The sequence below is a fragment of the Lynx canadensis genome, chromosome D1 (genome assembly GCF_007474595.2).
Source record: "Lynx canadensis isolate LIC74 chromosome D1, mLynCan4.pri.v2, whole genome shotgun sequence".
NCBI classification, from domain to species: domain Eukaryota; kingdom Metazoa; phylum Chordata; class Mammalia; order Carnivora; family Felidae; genus Lynx; species Lynx canadensis.
The window spans coordinates 75068262-75092438 of record NC_044312.2 but is presented as its reverse complement, the minus strand read 5'-3'; positions in this window follow the sequence as shown (position 1 = coordinate 75092438).

Here is a 24177-nt window from a genome sequence, read left to right as displayed (position 1 = left end):
ATGGCCGATACTTGGGATGAGTTGAGGTTCCAAGCAGCAGGGTTGTTTGCTCTCATTTGGGTTTAGGGTCTGTTGCATTTGGGTTCCCGGGCCTTTGGTAATGGGGTCTGGCTGAGCAAATGACATTCATCACACTGTGCCTTTCCAGTACGTCTGCAAGTCAGAACCCACTTGATAGACAGCATTCGGACTTCGCTGTGCCCACTATGAGAATACGCTGGCCCACACAGATGGAGCATCTGCCCACTACTTCATTCATTTCCTCATTCATTCGTTCCACAAACATGTATTAGACCCCTCCTGTGCCAGGCCCTCTCCATAATGCTGGGAAGACACAGAGAAGACTTCGCCTCTGATCTCAGGAAGCCCGTAGTCAGGTGAAAAACAAGCTCGTAGGGAACTAGATTACAGTGTAGCATGTCAAGAGCTATGATCAAGGCCTACGCACAGAATAGGACAAGGACGAAAACTCAAAGCAGCAGTGTGGGCCAGGTAAGTCTTCCAGGATAAGGTGGCCCCTGGTCTGAACCGTGAAAGATGAGTAGAAGATTTCATTAGCTCCACGACCTTTACTGCATTCTGATTTGTATTTATTTTCATGGCTGTGCTTATTTCCACACAGATGTATGCACACGCGCGCACGCACACACACACACACACACGCTCACAGAGGCCACTAGAACATCAGCACCATGAAGGTGGGGAGTTGGGTCTTGTTCACTGCTACATCCCCAGCACCTAGACAAAGAATGGCACATATTTGTTAAACGAATAACAGGAAGGAGGTATTCAAGTCAAAGAGCAAAGCATGCTCAAAGTGGCCCTTAAGACGAACTAAGTTAAGGGGCGCCTGGGTGGCTCAGTCGGTTGAGCATCCAACTTCGGCTCAGGTCATGATCTCGCGGTTTGTGAGTTCGAGCCCCGCGTCGGCCTCTGTGCTGACAGCTCGGAGTCCGGAGCCTGCTTCCAATTCTCTGTCTCCTTCTCTCTCTCTGCCCCTCCCCCACTCATGCTCTGCCTCTCTGTCTCTCTCAAAAATAAATAAACATTAAAAAAATTTTTTTTAATTTGCCAAGAAATAGGCAGGCGGAGAAGGTTGGCACCAGCCGTGCGGCAACAGCATTAACCAGTGAGAAAAACGGAGCAAAAAAACCCAATCATTGGTACCTCAATTAACCCTTCCTCCTCTGACAAGCCAAAGCCCCTGCAATGGGCGAAGGTGACAGAGACAGAGCTAAGGAGGCCATTCTCATAAAGCTGCCACTTGGAATGGTTGCAACTGAGCCAATAAAGTTCATTTCAGATTCTACAGACTTAGGACTGGGAGCCTTGTGACAACCAAGCAGCCACGACGCAGAGGGAAAGCAAAGAGTCTAAACCCTAATACCACACTCACCACTCATCACCGAGCCAGAAAGGACATCGGACATCGTGTCCGACAGCAAAGTAACGTCGGGCCTTGCCAAAAGGTGCAGATGATGTCACCAGGTCACCAGAGGGTGTTAGCCGCTGTGCACTTGCACAGGATCAGAGGGGAGGCAAAGGAAGGGACTTCATTCTCCAAGGGAAGAGGCAGGGAGCGCATCAGCGGTGGGCGGTGGGACTGGCCTAACTGTTCGAAGTGCAGAACAACGCCCGAGGAAGACCCCTTTCCTGCGGCATCAGGAAAATGCCAGAGAGGAGGAGCAGAGCAAGGAAGAGGAAAGCCCTTGATGCTGGTCACAAAGGCAAGCAGGAGAGCCTCCAGCCAGAAAGCAAGGTGGTGGGGTAAGGAGACAGCAGTCGAGAATCACCTATTCGGTGGAAACCGAGGGAGAGGGGATGGTCAGAAGAGCTGAAGCATCTCAACGGCAGCGTCGGGATGAGTGTATTTAACCGACCGTGAAGACTGAGTCAACGAGGTCCCCTGCACACAACTCTTCCTTTTGAGGGGTGCTGACTCCTAGCGGGAGGGGTGGGGGTGGGGGATGGATGGCCCTCGAAATCAATTCCCCATCTTACACCAGGGACATCAGTGATGGGGAAGGAGGAGGCCCGGGCTGCCAGGCCAAAGTTCTCCCTCTCACCAGCTCCTAGTCACCTCTGCCTCTCCAAGCTGCAATTTCCAGGTCAGCAAAACGGGAACCAACAAAACATGTCACATGAGAGTGGTGAAGCTCAAATAGCAGACGTGAGGATGCCTGGAAAGGGTAGGCATTTGCCTGTATTTTTAACCGGTGAGGACACTGAGGTTCTGAGGGGTGACGAGATTTACGCCCAAGAAATCAACAAATGGGCAGCAAAACTAAAATTCCCATGTTAAAGAACAAAAATTTACCTGAGTAAATCTGGAGGTCTAATTGGCCTTATTGATTCATGGATCGGGTAACATCATCTCATCTAGCAGGTAGAAGAGAGGAGTTTAATAGGAATGAGGGTGTGAAGGTAGGGCAAGGATTTATTAGCAAAAGAAAATTAAGTATTTTTTCTTATTAATTTTCTTAAGTAATTTTTTCTTATTTTTGAGAGAGAAAGAGAGCAGGAACAGGGGAGGGGCAGAGAGAGAGGGAGACACAGAATCCAAAGCAGGCTCCAGGCTCTGAGCTGTCAGCTCAGAGCCCCATGTGGGGCTTGAACTGATGAACCATGAGATCGTGACCTGAGCCCAAGTCAGACCCTTAACCGACTGAGCCACCCAAACGCCCCCGAAAAGGTTTTTTTTTAATGATGATATCTAATGCTCCCAGATGTGGAGTAAAACACGCATTCTTACACCTTGCTAGTAATGATGCACATTGACTGTACTTCTCTGGAAAACAGTTTGGCCATATTTATTTTTATTTTTTTTTTTCAACGTTTATTTATTTTTGGGACAGAGAGAGACAGAGCATGAACGGGGGAGGGGCAGAGAGAGAGGGAGACACAGAATCGGAAACAGGCTCCAGGCTCTGAGCCATCAGCCCAGAGCCTGACGCGGGGCTCGAACTCACGGACCGCGAGATCGTGACCTGGCTGAAGTCGGACGCTTAACCGACTGCGCCACCCAGGCACCCCAAGTTTGGCCATATTTAGTCGATTCTTGTTATTTCCATCAGTTATGTATTATGAAGTCACCGTGAACACTGAGTTAGTGAATACTGAACAACCAGTCCTAGGGGAAATACCAGGTTAGATTACTGTGAGCCTCTGGTCACGATGGTTTTGTCTACCAATCAACACCCACCTTGTTTTACGTGTGTTTCTATTCAAAGACACCCTATTTAATATACCGTATATTGTTGATCCATTAACACTGAACGCATAGCCAATAGCCCTATATACCCCAGGCCTGAACAAAGCTTTTCCAACACAGGTATGTTCTCCACAAGGCACATCCCAGCTTAGAAACATTAGCCTGTGCTTAGCAACACTAGCCAACACTTAAGCACTAGCTTCGAGGGACATGTTGTGTTGTTGTTGTATAGCTTGCTCCTCCTGTGCTCACTAGAATGCCCATTTTCGGTACTACTCACCTCAATTGAGATCAGTGGAAGATTTGGAGGGGCTTCTCATTTTTCTCTAAACCTTCTTAAAAATTTGCATTGCAATACAATTGACGTGTAACATTGTGTTAGTTTCAGGTGCACACGTTTCCAAATTTGTGTGTGAGACGGTTAGTCTCCTTAACGACCGTCACCACCCATAGGTACAATGTTTCTCTTGTGACCAGAACTCTTAAGATCTACTCTCTTAGCAAGTTTCAAATATACAATACCGTGTTACTAACTAGAGTCACCATCGAGGTTGTTTTAACCAGAAACGATTACACTTTCTGTTTGCAAGCTCTTTCTCTTGTTAACTCTAATTTTTAAAACACACCTTAGGAAAACGGGATAGAAATGCTTCAACTTCTTGTATCAGTTGTATCACCACTTTTCTTCCCACCTAATGCTATGCTTTTGTAATGCCCTTCCTCAAAGAGCTTTCAGTATAATGGGGATAAGTCTGTGGGTTCTTTTCGGGTGTCCCCCTCCCCCCGACAATAGTCCTTGGTTTGTGGAAAGCACAAGAGGAGGGGAGTAAGGGGAATGAAGCTGCTGAGATTAGATCAGATTCCCTGGCTCAACAAAACCCCTCATCTTTAAAACTCCTGGAAAAAAATGGAGTTTAAACTGAGTCAATAATGTGATCATATTTATCCCTTAAAAATGTAATTCAGAAATCACGGAGTAAGGATTAGTGAGAGAAGATTGATGGCTGAGAAATCAGTTTTTCAATATTTGCATCTTTTTGCAGAATGGCTATTTCAATATAAGATATTCTCTGGTCTCTAATTATACCATGTAAAAGATACACAATTTTTTTTCCTTTCAACCTTTTGACCCCTTCATCCGTTTCTCCCACTCACCCACTCTGGCAACCACCAATCTATTCTCTGTGTCTATGAGAGAAGTTTGGGGTTTTTGTTTGTTTTTCAGATTCCACATATAAGGGACCACGTATGTGGCATTTGTCTCTCTATCTGACTTACTCACTTAGCATAGTGCCCTGGAGGTCCATTCACGTTGCTGCAAATGGCAAGGATTTCATTCTTTTTATGGCTGAATAATATTCCATTTATATATGTGCACAATCTCTTTATCCACTCATCCATCAACAGACACTTAGCTTGTTTCCACGTCTTGGCTATTGTAAATAATGCTGCAATAAACATGGGGACACACATATCTCTTTAAGTTGCTGTTTTCGTTTTCTTTGAATAAATACCCAGAAGCGGAATTTCTACATCATAGGGTAGTTCTGTTTTTAATTTTTTGAGGACCTTCCGTTCTGTTTTCCACAGTGGTTGCACCAGTTAACATTCCCAAAGGTGCACAACAGTTGCCTTTTCCCCACGTCCTCACCAATACTTGTTACTTCTTCTCTTTTTGATTCTAACCATTCTGGCAGGTGTGAGGTGCTATCTCATTGTGGTTTTGATTTGCATTTGCCTGATGATGAGTGATGCTGAGCATCTCTTCATGTACCTGTTGGCCATCTGGATGTCTTCTTTGGAAAAATGTCTGTTCAGATCCTCTGTCCATTTTTTAATGAGATTGCTTGGTTTCGTTTTTGTTTGGTTTTGTTTGGCTATTGAGTTGGAGTTCTTTATATATTTTGAATATTAGCCTTTTATCAGATATATGATTTGCAAATATCTTTTACCATGCAGGAGGTTGCTTTTTCATTTTGTTGATGGTTTCCTTTGCTGTATAGAAGCTTTTTAGTATAATGTAGCCCCACTCATTTATTTATGTGTTTGTTGCTTTTGCTGTCGGTGTCCGATTCAAAAAATCTTCAAGACCAATGTCAGGAAGCTTATGTCCTGTGTTTTCTTCTAGGAGGTTTATGGTTTCAGGTCCTACATTCAAGTCTTTAATCCATTTTGAGTTCATTTTTGTGTGTGGTGTAAGAAAGTGGGTCCCGTTTCATTGTTTTGCATGTGGCTGTCCGGTTGTCCCAGCACCATTTTTTAAAATTTTTTTATTATTCTTTTTAATTTTTTAAAAGAGAGAGACAGAGCAGGAGCGGGGGAGGGGCAGAGAGAGAGAGAGAGAGAGAGAGAGACAGACACAGAATCTGAAGCAGGCTCCTCCAGGCTCTGAGCTGTCAGCCCAGAGCCCAACGCAGGGCTGGAACCCACAACCCGTGAGATCAGGACCTGAGCCGATCGGACGCTCAACCGACTGAGCCACCCAGGTGTCCCCTTCCCAGCACCATTTATTGAAGACACGTTTTAAGCAGTAAAATCACGAAAAGGCACAAAAACGCAAAAACCTGGGCCCAAGGTAGACTGTGAGGGAATCCTTGTTCACAGTGTAACTGAAACAAGGAGGCGGGGCCTCACCTTGCTCCGCCTCACTGGGAATGTGCGCGAAGGGCCAGCTCACTCTTCCACCCGCGCACGTCAGCCAATGACCGTGAAGCCCTGGGAGCCCCCATTCGGAAGTCACAATCAGGTGTTAGCAAGCAGGTGAGTTTGCAAATACAGAATCTGCCGACCACAAGGATCAACTCTGTCTGTTAAGAACCTAAAAAACTCACCCTGAGACGGAGACAGGTAACGCAAATCTAGACTTGATTTCACAAGTGCTTTTTGAATTGGTTCTATTTCAGGTCAAAAAGATCCATCTGAGCCCCACAGCATGGGCTTGAGTGGGAAGAGCCACTGTGTATTCCAGGCTGCAGCAAAGAGAGTGAAAGGCCCGCCAGTTGGATTTGGGGACAGGGAGCATCACAAAGCCAGGCACAGGCTCCCCTGCTCCTCACAGACTCAAAGCTCTATCCCCATGGAACAAATTCCAACCAAGGAGCAAGCCCTTCTCAAGTGTGCGCTGAGCCCATAGTTCTGGCGATGGCTCAGAGGTCAAAGCCCCTTCTGCTCTGGCTTATCTCCCTCCCCTCCCCTTATCTCGCTCCCCTTCTCTAACTTGTTTCTGTCACCCTGGCCTCTCTGCCGTTCCCTTGAACATACCAGGCAGGGTATGTCCCCACCTCAGGGCCTTTGCACTCACTGTCTGTCCAGCCTGAGACATTCTGTCTCCAGATATTCAGGTGGCTTTCTCCCTTACCTCTTTCCTTGCAGCTCAGGGAGGCTTTCTCTGCCTGCCCCCACCCATTCTCCCCTCCTCGTCCCTGTTCTGTCTCCATAACAGGTATCACACTTTGTTTCACTTGTTCATTTATTGTTATCTCTCCCTGACAAAAGCTAGGAGAAGGGGATTTTTATCTCTTTATTTTTTAAAGTTTATTTATTTTGAGAGAGAGTGACAGACTTTCTCTCTTCCTTCTTTATAAGACAAACTCCAGAAGGGCAGAAACCTGTCAGTGCATCGGGTTTCTCCCTAGTACCTGGCAGAGTTTGGCTCCCTGCAGGATTTGTTGAATGAATGCAATAAGAAAACAGAACCACAGAGTGGGAAAATATAGCTTACCTAAGGTGAAAATCAAGTAAATGCAGGAACTGGAAATCAGATCCGTTCAGTAATTCCCCAGATAATGTTGATGTGCCTCCTTCTCAGAGTCAGGCATGAGCTGGGCACTGGGGTGGGGGTGGCCAAGAGAGACCAACTCCCTGTCCTGCTGGGGCTTACGGAGCCCAGTTCCAAACCTAGGGGTCCTCCTCTCTGCTTCTCTGGCCCTCTCTGGGTTTTTTCATCCACACATACTTTTCTACCTATGATGAACGCTTTCTCACAAACAATTGTGTTTGTGATTATACCTCTTTTTGGTGTTGCCAGTTAAAATAGAGTTATATCTGAACTACAATGAACAACGAGCAATTCTTTAGGATAAGTATATCCCACGTGATACTCAGGACATACTCATACCAAGAAATTATTCATCATTATCTGAAATTCAAATTTAACTAGATGCTCTGGTTTTTTTTCTTTCTTCTCAATCTGGTAATGCTACACATTTACAGACAAGGAGACTGGGGCTCAGTGAGAACAAGGTGACTTAAAAGGCTTGCCCCGAGGGCACACAACCAGTGGGACAGCCACCACCAGCCTATCCAAAATGGGCTTACTCTTCATTCTCTCTCAAAGACCCTGTGCATCTGTGCCCAAGCCAATTCCTGCTGTCTAAACTCATTGTGCTGACAGCACAGATCCTGCTTGGAATTCTGTGTCCCTCTCTCTCTCTGCCCCTCCCCTGCTTGGGTGCTCTGTCTCTCTCTCTCAAAACAAATAAACTTAAAAAAAATACCTGCAATATATTCACACAATGGAATACTACACATCAGTGAAAAAGAACAGGTTTCCATCACACGCGACAACCAGATTTGTGAGTTTTTCTGTGTTTAGACACATCAACTTAAAAACATGATATTGAACAAGAAGTGTCCAGATACAAAAGAGGAGATCCTGTATAATTCTATCTATATGAAGTTCCAGAATTGGCAAAACTAAGCTATGGTAATAGAAAAATTATTCCTGTGGCACAAAAACAGACACTCAGATCAATGGAACAGAACAGAGAACCCAGAAATGGACCCACAAACGTATGGCCAAGTAATCTTTGACCAAGCAGGAAAGAATATCTAATGGAATAAAGACAGTCTCTTCAGCAAGTCGTCCTGGGGAAACTGGACAGCGACATGCAGAAGCATGAACCTGGACCACTTTCTTACACCAGACACAAAAATAAACTCAAAATGGATGAAAGACCTCAATGTAAGACAGGAAGCCATCAAAATCCTCGAGGAGAAAGCAGGCAAAAACTGCTTTGATCTTGGTCACAGCAACTTCTTACTCGACACGCCTCCGGAGGCAAGGGAAACGAAAGCAAAAATGAACCATTGGGACCTCATCAAAATAAAAAGCTTCTGCACAGTGAAGGAAACAATCACCAAAACTAAAAGGCAACTGGAGGAATGGGAGAAGATATTTGCAAACAACATATCAGATAAAGGCTTAGTATCCAAAATCTATAAAGAACTTATCAAACTCAACAGCCAAAAAACAAATAATCCAGTGAAGAAATGGGCAAAAGACAGGCATAGACACTTCTCCAAAGACGACATCCAGATGGCCAACCGACACATGAAAAGATGCTCAACATCACTCATCGTCAGGGAAATACAAATCAAAACCACAATGAGATACCACCTCACACCTGTCAGAATGGCTAAAATTAACAAGTCAGGCAACAACAGATGTTGGCAAGGATGCAGAGAAAGAGGATCTCTCTTGCACTGCTGGTGGGAATGCAAGCTGGTGCAGCCACTCTGGAAATAGTATGGAGGTTCCTCAAAAAATTAAAAGTAGAACTACCCTATGACCCAGCAACCGCACTACTAGGTATTTATCCAAGGGATACAGGTGTGCTGTTTCGAAAGGACACATGCACCCCCATGTTTATAGCAGCACTATCAACAATAGCCAAAGCATGGAAAGAGCCCAAATGTCCATCGATGGATGAATGGTTAAAGAAGAAGTGATATATATATATATATATATATATAATATGTAGAATCTTAAATATATATATGTATATATATATACATATATATATACACACACACACACACACACACACACAATGGAGTATTTCTCAGCAATTAAAAAGAATGAAATCTTGCCATTTTCAACTACGTGGACCTAGAGTATTATGCTAGGCAAAATTAGTCAAAGAAAGGCAAATACCGTATGACTTCCCTCATATGAGGACTTTAAGACACAGAACAGATGAACATAAGGGAAGGGAAACAAAAATAATATAAAAACAGGAAAAGGGACAAACAGAAGAGACTCATAAATATGGAGAACAAACTGAGGGTTACTGGAGGGGTTGTGGGAGGGGGGATGGGCTAAACGGGTAAGGGGCACTAAGGAATCTACTCCTGAAATCATTGTTGCACTATATGCTAAGTAATTTGGATGTAAATTGAAAAAAAAAAAAGAAAAAGAAAAGAAAAATGATTCCTGGGGGTAGGGAGGGTGACTAGAAAGGGACATGAGGGAGCTTTTGGGGGATTTGGTAATGTATATCTTAATCTGGGTGAACATGACACATGTGTATAAATACATAAGTCCAAGCTTATTGACATTTGCACACTTTTCCATTTGTAGGTTATACTTCAGTGAAAAACTAAAAAATTAATACATGCTGTGAAAAATGAACAAAGTGAAGACAAAGCTAAAAGAAAAAGTCGATAGTCTCGCCACTAGGAGACTGTACAACTGACTCTTAAAGTGTATCCTTCCACATATTTTCCCAACAGTATTAACTTTTCCTACAAAAGGCGCATTTCCTACAAGAGGAATTCAGGAGCTAGTACCAATCACTAGAGGTGTTAATTTATTTAGGACTCTAAATTTCTGGACATGTCTTTTACTTACCCAGAAAGCCCTGACACAACTGGATTTAATTTAACCATTTTTAGAAGAGCATGAAACAATATCAAATAAATGGAATTAAAACCAAATTGAACACAGTCTTTCAATGATATGACTCAGAATTTGATTTTAAGTACAGTAATGAATATAAAATGAAAGTGAGGCGTGGGAGGCTGAAAGGGCTCTGGAGCCTCCTGGGATCCAGAGTGCCACCTGCTGGTCATGGTCTGCAATGACATCCCACCACCCTATCCTGTAAAAGCGTGGCCTCCCTACTTACAAGCCCCAAATATACCTCCTTTTCTTGTAGAAGTTTGTATCTCTCCCAAGAGCTTCCCAGAAATCCTTGCTTCTCTGGTGCATTACACAGTCCCTAGCACAGAGGAGTAAGTTAATAAATATCTGTTAAAGAACGAATGAAAGGATGGATGAGTGGACAGATGGACAAAGGACAGAAAGGCCTTCTTGCCCTACCCATCTCTTTGTTTTTAATAAAAATTAGGATTTTATATACATATATATAGTGAAGTGATTACTAATAAAACTAACACATCTCTTTGCATTGTTACCTTTTTGTGATGAGAGCACTTGCATTCTACTTAGTATATTTCCAGTATGTAATAGTCTTATTAAGAACAGCCATTGGGGCGCCTGGGTGGCTCAGTCGGTTAAGCGGCCGACTTTGGCTCAGGGCTCAGGTCATGATCTCGTGGTCTGTGAGTTCAAGCCCCGCGTCGGGCTCTGTGCTGATGGCTCAGAGCCTGGAGCCTGTTTTGGATTCTGTGTCTCCCCCTCTTTGACCCTCCCCCGTTCATACTCTGTCTCTCTCGTTTATTTATTTTTGGGACAGAGAGAGACAGAGCATGAGCGGGGGAGGGGCAGAGGGAGAGGGAGACACAGAATCGGAAACAGGCTCCAGGCTCTGAGCCATCAGCCCAGAGCCTGACGCGGGGCTCGAACTCCCGGACCGCGAGATCGTGACCTGGCTGAAGTCGGACGCTTAACCGACTGCGCCACCCAGGCGCCCCAAAAATTTTTTTTTAAAAAAGAACAGCCATCATGCTGTGCATGAGGTCTCTAGACATGGTCATCCCATATTACTGCAAATTTGTGCTCTTTGTCCAACATTTCCCCCACCTCCCAACCTCCGTTAACCATGGTTCTACACGCTGCTTCTATAGATTTGACTTTTTAAGATTCTACATATAAGTGAGAGCATGCAGGTTTTTTTTTTTTCTTCGTGGGCTTTTTTTTTTGGAAAGCGGGTAACCACGGTGGGGAGACCAGATGAATGTGCGGGATTATTATGACAACCCGACACAGGCGGTGGAAGAGTCAAACGGTGACCAGGGTGAGCAGTCAGGCTGCAGAAACGGGCACTGCGTTAGAAACAGGAAACAAATATATGTGAATGTCTTGAGCCAGACACTTAATAGGCATCTGACAGATGTTAGCTCTTTTCCTTTCCCTCTTCCTCCTTCACAGTCCAGCTCACAAATCCTTTCCATGGGACCCGACGAGCTAAGCATGAAGATTTGTCCTTTCCTGGGCTCATTCAGAGGTGAGGTGATGTTCGATGTTGGTCTGGTACCAGTTCTGACACAGGCCAGGGCCACTGCACCTGCGGCTGTGAGCTGGCCCGTCAGAGCCCTCCTGGGTTTGGAAAGGTGGTTTCTGAGACATCATTGTCAGGCTGTCTGATAGTGAGGTGACCATCTGAGCGTGTCTGCTGTTGACAGCACTTGACAAGCGTCACGCTGGTCTTGCTTTTAGATGCTGCACAGTGGGGCTCTGGCCTGCATAAAGGCGGTGTGATGCAGCGGAAAGAGTATGGACAAGGGGTCAGAAGGCTGGGCTCTGCCACTCGCTGGCTAGGTGACCTTGAGCAAGTCAGCTTGCCCTTGATGGTATAGAAACCATCTCTTTGGGACAGCGTGATGAGATAACGCCTGGGAAAACACTTCATAAATGAAAGCATTGGCTTGGTTAAAGTGTGGCTGTTCATGAAACCCCAAATGAGCGTTAGACACTAGATGTGACCTGAGCGGGCTCAAAACTATGGGCAGTGTCGCCTGCATTGGTCTGGACCCGGCCTCTACTTATGGAATCCAATCCCATTTTCGCAGCTGCATCACAATCTTATTCCCCATTGAGCTTAGGCCTGCCACGACCCACCCCCTGCTGGCTTTGGAAAATATGGACCGGGCCTCATACCACACTCTCTGTTTGGGCAAGCAACTTTTTGAAACTCAAAGTAGATTTTGTGTCACATTTGCACTAGGTAAATATCATCTTACTGCTCTGGCCCATCTATACACGTTATTAAAACGTTGTTGGGGGGCCTGGGTGGCTCGGTCGGCCAAGCGCCCGACTTCGGCTCAGGTCATGATCTCGCAGTCCATGAGTTCGAGCCCCATGTTGGGCTCTGTGCTGACAGCTCAGAGCCTGGAGCCTGCTTCAGATTCTGTGTCTCCCTCTCTCTCTCTGCCCCTCCCTTGCTCATGCTCTGTCTCTCTCTGTCTCAAAAATAAATGAAAACAGGGGCGCCTGGGTGGCTCGGTCGGTCAAGCGCCCGACCTCGGCTCAGGTCATGATCTCACGGTCCATGAGTTCGAGCCCTGCATCAGGCTCTGTGCTGACAGCTCAGAGCCTGGAGCCTGTTTCAGATCCTGTGTCTCCTTCTCTCTCTGCCCCTCCCCTGTTCATGCTCTGTCTCTGTCTCAAAAATAAATAAACGCTAAAATAAATAAATAAATAAATAAATAAATAAATGGAAACATTAAAAAAATTTTTTTTAAACGTTGTTAATACTACTTTGGCTTTCCATATGTTCTTTCTCCTTGCCAACTTGAGGACAGCCACACATTGCAACAGCGTCCAGTGCACGCGTTCATTTGTTCCATATACGTTTACTGAGCACCTACTATTTCCTAGACACTGTGATAGGAGCCAAGAGATGCAGAGGGTGTATAGCCGACGGGGGTGGCCAGTGCCCTAGTAGCAGTCGCAGCGCCGTGGCTGCTAGGGGCTCAGAGAGCAGGGCCTCCCTATTGCTGTCAGCAGCAGTAGGAAGGTTTCCCAGTTCGGCAGATTTGGCAGAGGCCGATAGCCGTTCTCGTCTTCTTTCTCAGCACACCACTGGCCTATATTTTCCAGCCCCAATGATCCTTGGTGCTTCCACATTAATGATCGCGTCTTTCTTCTGGGGCAGGCGAAGGGACGAAGTCCACTGTGACAAGCCTCTTGTGATGTCCTCTGCCTTCTAAGCAAAGAAGCTCCAGGTAGCAATAGCTAGCCTCCTCTTACTTTTCTAGCCTCCCCCCCCCCACCTCATCCCCTGGCCGGTGCACATGCTCATTCTGCAAATACTGGAAGAGACCCTGCTGTGGACCAGACGCTTGTGTTGGGCTCCATTGCATTCTCTTAAATCCTGAATTCGAAATCTCCGCAATGGGGAGCAGGTGCCTTCCCCATCGGGGGTGTTCCTTTCCCTAGCCCTCTCATCCCAGACAAGATGACTACCTTAACCTCTGCACCCCTACAGCCCTGGCTTAGCACTCCCAGGCACGATGTAAAGGTGTGGAGGGAGGAAGGACAAGTGCAAGGTGTCAAGGCACACCTTGTCCTCTTGGTCTCTTCCTTAGCAGAGCGCTGTGTGGAGAAAAACCTGAGCCCCGAGCAAAGAGACACAGACTCAAGTCCCAGATCGGCTACCAACCAGTGCTGTGACTTTAGATGCCGGCCTATAGAGCAAGTTCTGTAGATTAGATCTTTGGGTCTCCACTCAGCAATAATACCATTCTGATTCTCTCTGTGCTGATCCCTAATTCCTGAGTGGATCGTCCACTCTCTTTTCACCTGGGCTTGGAGAGGAATAAAACATTTTACAAGAAGATGCCGAAGGAAGAGGAAAGAGGTTAGCCAGCCTCCCTTATAAGGAAACGTGTGCTGGGGATAAGCAGCCTGACACGCAAAACAATTGCTAAGGGTTGTAACTTCAGGATATCCTAAGATTCTTCCTTGCCGGTAACTTGATTTCTTTTAGGCCTGGCCTAATCTTGTCCAGACTTAAGTTCCACGCTAACCACCGAGGCTGGATTGAATTATTCACGGAATTTCTACCCTGGAATGGTTTGGGGGATATTCTTTGCAGATTACATTCATCCTTCCATGCCTTCGGGACTTCTCAGTAATGAGCTATTTGGATAGGGGGTCCCTTCGCTTTCTTGGGCCTTGTTTCCTCACCTGTGAACAAAAAAGGCCGCTCCTCCCAGCTCTCGATGTCTTTGGTTCTGTCATTGCAGGTGCCTCAGCCTGTGACGCATGCAGCTCACAACCAGCAGCAAACCGTGGAGACGGACACACACACACACACACACACACACACACACGTATGCAAAAAGGATGCCATCTGATAAACGCAAAAGGAATTATGCAATTAGCAAAGGACGTTGATCACACAACATGTGAGGCTAATTGCAGCACATGTAAATGTTTGCTAAATAAGATAAATATGGGTTTGCAGTCACTCTGGTGCACAGATTGAGTTGTAAAGTTAAGAAAAATATGAAAGTTGATTATGAGACAGGAGTGATAAACATAGGGCATGTGCACTAGGCTGATTAGGATTATTAACTGAGTAATCGTCTCATGCCTGAAGTGGAGGGTTCTAGGAGCCCCTGGCCCACAATCTGATGACTGTGTAATGAAGTTGCCATGTTTCCTAGGACGTGGAACACGGGCTCCATTTTTACACAGCGCCGGCCCAGCAGCTGAGACTGGTTACCCTGGCTCGCCAACTTGCCCAGTGCGCATCGCTGAGGTGGGCAAGGCTTTGCGGGCTGATGCAGAAAAGAAAGGCCGGATCCGGACCATCCTCAGAGTCTCCTGAACCACCTGCTTCAAGTCTGTGAGGCATTTCTTATGTGAGTGAACCTCTCAGGCTCAGGACTGTCCATGGAGAGGTGAAAAAGAGTCCTGGACAGGTAGCCCCAGGGAGAACCTCGGTTCTGGAGACAGACTGCGTGGATTTGAATCCTGGATCCATCATTACTTCTCTGGCAAGTTACTTCAGCTCGTTGTGCCCTGGTTTCCTCATCTCTGTCACGGGGACAATAGTATCACCTATCTTTCCGGGTAGATGTAAGGAATAAAGGAATCGTTACCTATAAAAGTACCAAGAACACTATCTGGCACATATTAACACCCAAAAAGTGACTTATTTCTTCCCGTTTAGTTTCCTCCCTTCATTAGTTCATTCATTCAACCAAGTAATGGCCCACTATGCACAAGGCACGATGCAAGTAACAACGACCATAGCGGGAAACACACACACACGTGCACCCGCACACGCACGCGGGTTCCCTCCTCACGTTGGGATTAGGTAGGAAACGTTGGCACACAGATAACTGCGGTGAAGTTACATGTGAGATGTACTGCTTAAGTGTGACAAAATGCTCTGGGACGGGGCATCGTGCCTGCAAGACAACTGGAGAAGGCTTCATTGATGACAGGCCAGGATGAGATTTTAACAGAGGGGAGACTGAGTAGAAAGATGTGTAACATTCTAGGTAGAAGGTACCGCATGGGCAAAGATGCTGAAGTGATGTGTGGGGCTGGAAAGCAGCTTTGAGGTCAATTGTGGCAGGGGGACATGGCGGCGGGGGGGGGGGGGGGGGGGGGGGGTGGATCTCAATTTCAAGCCCTGAGTAACTTTATTATTAACTATTATTAACTCTATTATTAACTTTACCCTGTGAGCCACAGAAAGTCCTTGGAACATTTTAAATGATGTTTTAGGACAAAGCAGTGTTAACGGAAGATGAATCTGGCAGGACGAGCAGAAAGGATAGAAAAGGAAAAGACTGGTGACCATGTGAGCTAGGAGGCTACTGCAATGGTCCAACCATGCAGTAACAAGGGTATGAATGAAAAGAAATGCAAGGGACATTGGGAAGGACATACTGACAGGACTCAGTGACCAAGAGGATGTGCGGAGCAAGGAGAAAGAGGAGGAGGAGATGACTATGGCTTTGAATGTGAATATCACGGACAGAAAAGGGGGCTTGCTAGTCAGCAAAGATTCTGATTCCCAGTTACCCAGGACATTATCCAAACAAAGCTCTCCCCATAGGAAGGAGCATAGAGTAGGAGTTCTGAACACGGGCTTACGAGTCAGTTAGGGACACCTGCTATGCTATTTGCTAACAGTGTCACCCTCAGCCAATTTTCACCTCCCAGAGCTTTCCTCCGTTGCAAAATAGGGATAAAAACAACATACTCCTCAGGAATGTGAAGATTAAATAAGATAAAATGCGATGATAATGTGATGCACCTGCAAAGTACCTGTCCGAAGAGAGTACGAAGTAAACGCCGAACAAAAGAATGCCAGAGCCCCCAAGTAGGGGATACAAAATAATAATAATAATACTCTACACTCAAATTCTCCGGAACAAATATTCACATTTTGATGATTAAGCTTTTGAGCCAGAAGGAGAAACAGCAGTGAGGAACAATCTCTGCTAATGAAATTGGCCCATGAATTTGGGTAAATTCCTCCTGTCTTCTCATCAAGGGCTCCATCATTTTCCTGCCCATGCCTCTCAGGCAACACCAGCTTCCACATCCCTTGCCTGATTTCCGGGGACAAACGTGGCCAAGATGATCCCAGGGGCTGCCGACCAGTCAGCTGCTGTGTGTGAACTTCAAAGCCCTATTGACACAGCTGCAGGCCCCTGGGCCAGGGCCGGGGGGCGGGGCCCTGTCTGAAACGCTTGAGCTATACCTTGAGAGCAGCAAAATGGCAAAGGGGCCAATAAACCAGCCCGGTTCTTGGAGGGGGCACTGTCATGCACGCAACAAAAACTCAACACGCCAAAGCAAACTGGTTCTATCAAATGGGCCCCTGGTGTTTGGAAATTACAGACCTAAATCTTGGTCTGATCCATTTTCTGTCACTGCAGAGCTCTGCTCACAGCTGCTGTCTTAACTGCAGGCAAAACTGCCCTTCACCCAAACTGCTGTTAAGTTTTCACGAATACCCACAACCCTCTGAGACACTCCTGTAAGGGTCCAGAAAAACAAAGAAAGACAGCAAACGATGAATCAGGGGATCGACCCCAGTCTGTCAAACTTGAAAGCCTGTGCCTTTTCCCGTTTCCAAGGGGACCTCAGCCTCGGCACAGAATCATACAATGTTGGGAGACTCAAGTAATCAAGTCTGCTCTCCCCCTTCCATACCACAGGAGAAGTGCAGCGCAGAGTTGGGTGGCTTGTCTAAGATCACACAGCATGTGACAGTTCCTAGCAAGATACTAGATCATATTAATCAGACTATTTCCTTACAATCAAATACAAATGAATGTTTTCTTTTTTTTTTTTTTTAAGTTTGTTGCCTCGGTTGGTCCCACACCATCCGTGAAGTCTTTATGTCACAGACATTTCCAGCCCCTTTCACAGAAAAGGAGCCTGAGGTACAAAGAGGTTCATGGCTTACCTTAGGTCACAGAGCCAGCACAGCCAGGGCTAGAGCCAGAGTCTTTGGGTTGTAAGCCAGTTGGCCAGTATTAACCAAATCAACTCAATGCTGGGGGCTGTGCTTAGAGCAATTAAGATGTTTATATGCTGGGAGAAGAGATACAACAGCAGAGAGCAGGAGAAGGCAATATGTACTAATAGAGCCAACAAACTAGATGAGAGACCTTAAATTAGGATGCACTTACCAATTCTACTAAGAGATAAGAATATGTTATCTTAGAGTACTTTTTCTTGTTCAGTGTATCTTTCTCCAGCATATCTATAAATGAAGTCCGCCCTCCCCCCGCAAAAAAAGCTGAAGCAGACTGTTAGTTGTAGGTTTCAAAGACCTGCCCCCACAGCTGAGCACTGAGCACAGCTTCCCTGTAGCAGGGGATGGCGGGAGGTAGCGGAAGGGGACAGAAGACGCAGACCCAGCTGGTCAGGAGGAACGATTTCCTGGCCAAATAGTCTGGCTCCTGGGAATCTCTTTCCCCAGAGTGATCACAACCAGAAAAAATAAAAAACAAAAAGGAATCTTGATTTGTCTGGATCTTAAGAATGTAGAACAGGGGCACCTGGGTGACTCGGTGGGTTAAGTACGTGAGTTTGGTTCAGGTCATGATCTCACAGTCCAGGGGCTCAAGCTCCGTGTTCCTGGTTTCTGAGTGGTCAGCACAGAGCCTAGAGTCTGCTTTGGATTCTGTCTCCCTCTCTCTGCCCCTCCCCCACTCACACTCTGTCTCTGTCTCTCAAAAATAAACAAGCATTAAAATTTTTTTTAAAAAAGAGTATAACAATTATTACTTAGTACTTACCCTAATGTGCGAACATTGTGCTAAGTCCTTTACATCCCTCAGCTCATCTAGCCCCACAGCAACCCTTCAAGGTGGGTGTTTTGATCCCTACTTCAGTGAGGAGGAGAATGTGACGCTCAGAGATGTTAAGTAATTTAGCTAAGGTCACACAGATGTTAACGATGAGGTGACTTGGAACCACGGTCTATTTCCCTCCAAAGCCCTAACTTGTATCCACATCCTATCCTCGTTCAAAGAAGATAACCGACGGGAAGATGCCTCTCCCTTCTCCAAACCCCGAGTTTCCTTAAGAGGCAACCATCTATGATATGACGTAGATGCGACATTATCACAATGACACCAAGCCATAACGAGCATCTGAAAATTTTGGTTAACCAGTATCTTTCCTTTTGTAATAAAAAAATGTATTTCATATCATTCGAACTAACTTGAAAACAATTATAGACTCTTATTTCCGAGATTGAATTTGGAACAAAGCTTAGTGCTATTTAAAACGCACATGTAAAACTATCCATTTTGTGGGCAGATTCAAATGCAATCTACTGTAGCCAATTTCCATACTGAAACATACTGTGAGATTTTATTGAGCATTTGCAGTGAAAGCTGAGAGGAGAGTTACCTACTTCTTTTTGGAAGATCCTAAGTATTTTGTCAACAAAAGGAATTACGTATGTCCTAGTCAGTCTCTGTATTGTATGATAAAGCAGTACAGTGAGCAGCTAAACTCTACCAAATTATGTCTGGGTATCGTGGGATATCTTAGGTCAGATCAGATCCTGAAATCCATGACTTCAAGGGGAATTCACAGGTGCCGCGGAGGCACTGTTAGAGGAAGAAGTGGGAGACTGGAGGGCTCGGTGGCGGCCTGGAAGCCTGTGGGGAGATGCCACGGAGCCTGATGTGGCTGATCGGGACCCTGTTCTGTCTTCCTGGCTCCCCACTCCAGGACACACGTGACAGCGGGGCCGAGGTTGAAGTAACTGACTTAAGCTGACTTCAGTGATCATTCCACGAGAAACCAGGCCTCCTCCAGTGACTCTGAAGCAGCAGTGTGAAAGACTCAGAAAAGCAAACAACTTCTCCAAATGAAGGTCATTTCCCTGCAAAAAGAAAAAAGAGAGAAAGAAGAGTGGTAAGTGAAAGGCGGGCCTTGTCTCTGTCATCAGAGGACAAGTGCCCGGCACAGTCCCTGGGCTCAGAGCAAGTGACTCCTACATGTGGCTGAAAGGAGGAAAAGAACAGAATACGGGTTCCTAGGGGAGAAAAATACCTACGGAAAACTCACTAACTCGTTAAATAAGTCCAACAGAGGAAGAACGTAGAGAAAAGTCACGTCTGCTAGATTGAGGAGCGGCAGAGAGGTCTCACATTTAGGAGAAAAAAATAAAATGATAATAGTAATAATAGGAACAGCAGTTAACGCTTTGTGCCAGATACTGTTCTCCTGCTTGACTGTAAATTCCAAAAGGGCAAGGACTTTGCCTCTTTCACTCACCTGTATACACAGCGCACCTAATTCAGGGCTTGGAAGGCATTCAGAACATGCTATGCATTTACTATGCTTTAGTAAATGAATAGATAAAACAGTTATGCGTATGGGGGGGAGGTGGAAATAGTAAAGTAAAAAAAAATTTTTTTTTTAAGGATGGTAGTTATGAGCTCATTTTCTCTAACATTATTGAGAACCAAGTAGGTGTCAGGCATTGAACTTGGCCCTGAAGATAAAGAGGTTAAAAGACAAGGTATCTTCTGGGCTTGGTGAGATGGCACTCAAGACTAGGGCCTTATTCAATGAACCAACACTTACCAAGCTCACCAAGCTCCTGTTCTGGGACAGGTACCCAGCTGGGCACTCTGGGGAGAAAGAGATAAGGAAGTCCCTCTCCCCGCCCTCCAGGAGCTCACAGTGGTGTAGATGGGGTGTGTCTGTGCCAGAGATGGGTGTACAGGGTTATGATCAAGACAGGACATAAGGAATCTGCCTAAAGCGGGTCAGCCCAGTTACCTTTCACGACCAGACTTCAAGCAAAAGGTGATCATTGCTAACCATGGAGCTTTTGGGATTCCTGCACTGACTGGGACTTTTTCATGTAATAAATTCCTGCCCCCACTCCCAGGAATCTGTATATATACATTTTTAATGCTCTAGAACCTGGAAAAAATGGGTTCTTCCAATCTACAAATAAGCACTAAGACTACATGATCCTCAGCTCTGTGATAATTTTAAGATCGGATGACATAGTAATACAGCGAGCACAGAACTCAGACTCCCATTCTATAAAAGGGTCTTCAGTATTTTGTGTTCAGTTATCCCCAAAGCATTTAAAAAATTTAGATGTGGTAATTGCTCGATATATGGAAGCAACTGTTGCGGCTGCAGCTGAGTCCAGGGCTGCAGATATCCATCCAGGGCTCATCAGTTGAGTGAGGTTTCCCACAGGAAGCCAAGGAGAGCTGCAGGGGACTTCTCCCACAGCCGCCTGCCCCTGCCAACAGGCTCGGACCAAATCTAGCTCCACAGTCGGCACAAGCCAGATCCAGCTTGTCCCACCGCCTGCGTCCCTTGCTTGTATCCACCCTCTTAAAACCCTGCCCAGACTGGACCCAGCACAATTCATCTGGGGACAGAGTAACTAGTTGAAAGAACCGGGGAGGACTGAGATCTGGTCACGAGCAGCTGCGATCTAACCCCGCACCTGGGGATTTGTGCCATTTAAAGCACTAGACAGCTGTTTTGTGGTGGCTGTGCCAACTCATGCTGTTGAAAAAGCGCAACCCCCACATTGCCCCCTGGTCAAACTTGGGAGGTGGGCGGCAAGACAAAAAGGTCTAGGAGCCCCACCAGCTAGGGCACCTCCCTCTCTAGCCCTGGGGCGGGGGGCAGGGGACGCTGCTCTTTTCAGAGTGCGGCTCCGGTGATGACACATGATTCCCAAATCCTGAAAGTTACCTTTGAATCTAGACACCTCAGACAACACTCATCATTCCCCCTCACGTCTGGTATCTTTTCTCTTTGATTAGTGCTTAACGTATTACACAACATCTCACCCTCCAAGTTGTGCAAACCATAAAGGGTAGTAGCATAGAGTTGAAAAACTGGTCTAACTTCAGTGAGACACAGATTACACAACACGGTGAACAAAAGACCAGAAATAAATGAACGAATATTCCCTCGGATTTTATAACTAATCGACAGAACGCATGTTTGATGGGAAAGTTACAAGATTTCCAACCTGCCCCCTCATCCTCCCTTCTCAGCTGCGCAGTAAAGAGAAACGTTTTCAGTATTCTCATAGCTTCCTTTTATATTCATGCTGAATTTCAAACCAACACACGATAGTGTCTGTCGAGGAGAAAGGCTTCAGCTTGCTTTTTCATTACCTCTTACATAAAAAAGAGTTAAGACTTCAAAACCACACCATTTCACTCTTCATAGAGCTACTTTTCATCAGTCAGTGACTTGGATTGTACTTTCACATGCTTCAATAAGATATGACAATTGTCACTAAAACAAGGATTACACGTCCTGCTTTTTCTCTATTTTGTTATGCTGGGGTGCAGGGAGGGGCAGATGCTTAAAGATCCTTCTCAGGTGTCGCCAACCTTGTTTTCATAGGAACTTTCAGAGACCGTGAAATCGGATGATATATGAACCGGGAGCAGGGAGACCTGGATTCCAATTCTGACTCAACAGCTAAAGTGGCCATCACTTAACCCTTTCTGTGCCTCAGTTTCCTTCTCTATAAAGAGGGACACAACTATCCTGTGAAGGAAGTGAGGGCCGGCACCAGCACAGTGAAGAAGAGAGCTTTCAGTGGAAAGCCCTTAGCGGTAAACAAGACTTGGCTTTAGATCCCAGCCCTGTCATTTAGGGACGGTTACTTTAAAATGCTCTGCTTCCCTTTCATGGCCCGTGGTTAACTAACACCTGTGCTGAGTATCAAATGAGATGCCATCTGTGCGGTGTCAGCAGAGGTGGCTGTTCCTTGCGCTGTGTGCCTCACAGGTCCTTGGCACTCAGACCTGGGGCATAAATGCCCACTTAGATCAGATATGAACCCATTCCTCACTGCCCCTGAACACAGGGGAACGGGAGCACTCCCCTAAGGGCTGGGGATGGGGGACAGGGAGGCAAAAATCTGAAACTGCGGCTAAAGCAGAAACACCCACTGCCCCCCTTTTGTTCATGCATGTGTCACCACACCTTGCTCTGGAAAAGGTGTACCCTAGTTCAATAAAAACCAGCTGCTTAGCGCTGCTGGTGGTGAGACTCTGCCCAGTGACTCTCTCTTTATTGTAAATCTGAGACCATCTGCACAGCACCCGCGAAAGGCCGACTTCCAAGTAGAAGCGCCTTCCTGAGCAACATTTGCCTGAAGTCGATATGGCCCGTGCCCCCCGGCTGGCGGCTGGAGGAGAGGACAGGGACACCAGGGCGCTAACCGTTGGGACAGCCACCCTGTGCACCCCTAGGCTTGAGATCTGCGTGGTGAAAAAGCCACTGCTCGCCACCCGGACCCCCGGTCCTACGGTCTGTCGCTGCAGCGCTGCGACCCCAGCCACCGTAGCACAGCATCCCCGCCCTTACATTGCGTTCGTTCGGGGATAGGAGACTGTCCCGCGCTGCAAATCAGCACTGGTGATTCACTGACACGTAAGTATGAGTGGGACTGGGGGATCGGGGTCGTGGGCCTTGCTGGAGCTTAGAGACGCGAGACCACAAAAAAGAGGGAAGAGCTCAAACCAAACCGTCGGTAGATGGGCGCCCTGATCTAGGCGCGGTTGGGCAATACATGCGGTACCGCGACTCCAGCACAGGTCCCCAGAAAAGGGGAAACGCTTTAAAGCAGAGAACCGCCGGGCAAGCCAACGCAGGGCAACCCAATCCGGGCACAGGCAAGGCAGCTCTGCCGCCCCGGGCCTCGGTTTCCCTGTCTGCAAAACGAGGGCTTTGGACTAGAGCGTCCTCCAATCCTACTGTTAATCTAGAACTCTGCAATATTCCATGCTGAAACTGTCCGAGGATCGGAAACCGGAAAAAGAGGGGAAAGTGAGGGAAGACGACTAGGGAGGGGAAAAGGACGAGCGGGTGGGAGACCACGGGAGGGAAGAAGGCAGACGCCCCGGAACTGGCTTGGCGGGTTTTCAACCTTACTACTCCTCCTCCCACACCTGAGTTCTCACAACTCGGCCAAGACCCCACGCCTAACGAGTTTGGGCACCAGTTGGTCAGGCTTCCCCCTCTGCACACCAATTTTCTAGAGGCCGTGGGGCAGGTGGTGGGCAGCACAATAATGCATGCCAGAGATGGAAGGGGGGACGGTCCCGGCTGGGGTCCGGAGGGCAGGTGAGTGGATCTGGGGCTGGGCAGGGAGTGGGACAGCCAGACCGGGAATCGCAGAGCGCCCGCTTCTCAGTCCTCGTGCCCTGGGCGGGCCAAACTTCATTCCCCAACTTTAGCAAGGGGAGGGGGTATTCAGGGGAAAAAAAAAAAAAAGGAAAAAAAAAGTTGCTGAACTTTTCCCCCAACTCTGTCTCGGAGGCGGACCAGAGGGCGGTGCCTGCACCCTGATTCGCCGCCGGCTCTTGTCTGGAGGCTGCGATTGGCGCGCGGGGTCCGGGGCCGGGAAGAGCGGGCGTGGGGGAGGGGAGCGGCCCTCCCAGCCCGCGGGATCGGCTCGCGCCGGGAGCGGGTTAATTTCAAATCGGGGGCTTGACTGCTCCTGGACGGTCACGCTCCCTCTGCCCGCCCGCCGGCCCGCCAAGCCCGGTCCCGGCGTTTCCCTCCGTGGCACCCACCTCGGCGCAGCGTGAGGACCGACTGACGGCCCGACACGCGGGCTCCCGGACCTGAGCGGGGAAAGCGGTGCCGAAGTGTCCCCCGCTCAGCCCCCGCAGGCTCCAACCGTGAAGTGAACTGACAGGTCAGCGGGACGCAGAGGGATGCGGCACCCAGCCGTCCCGGCACCGGGAGAGGGATCGGGAGGGCTGCGGCAGCGACGGCC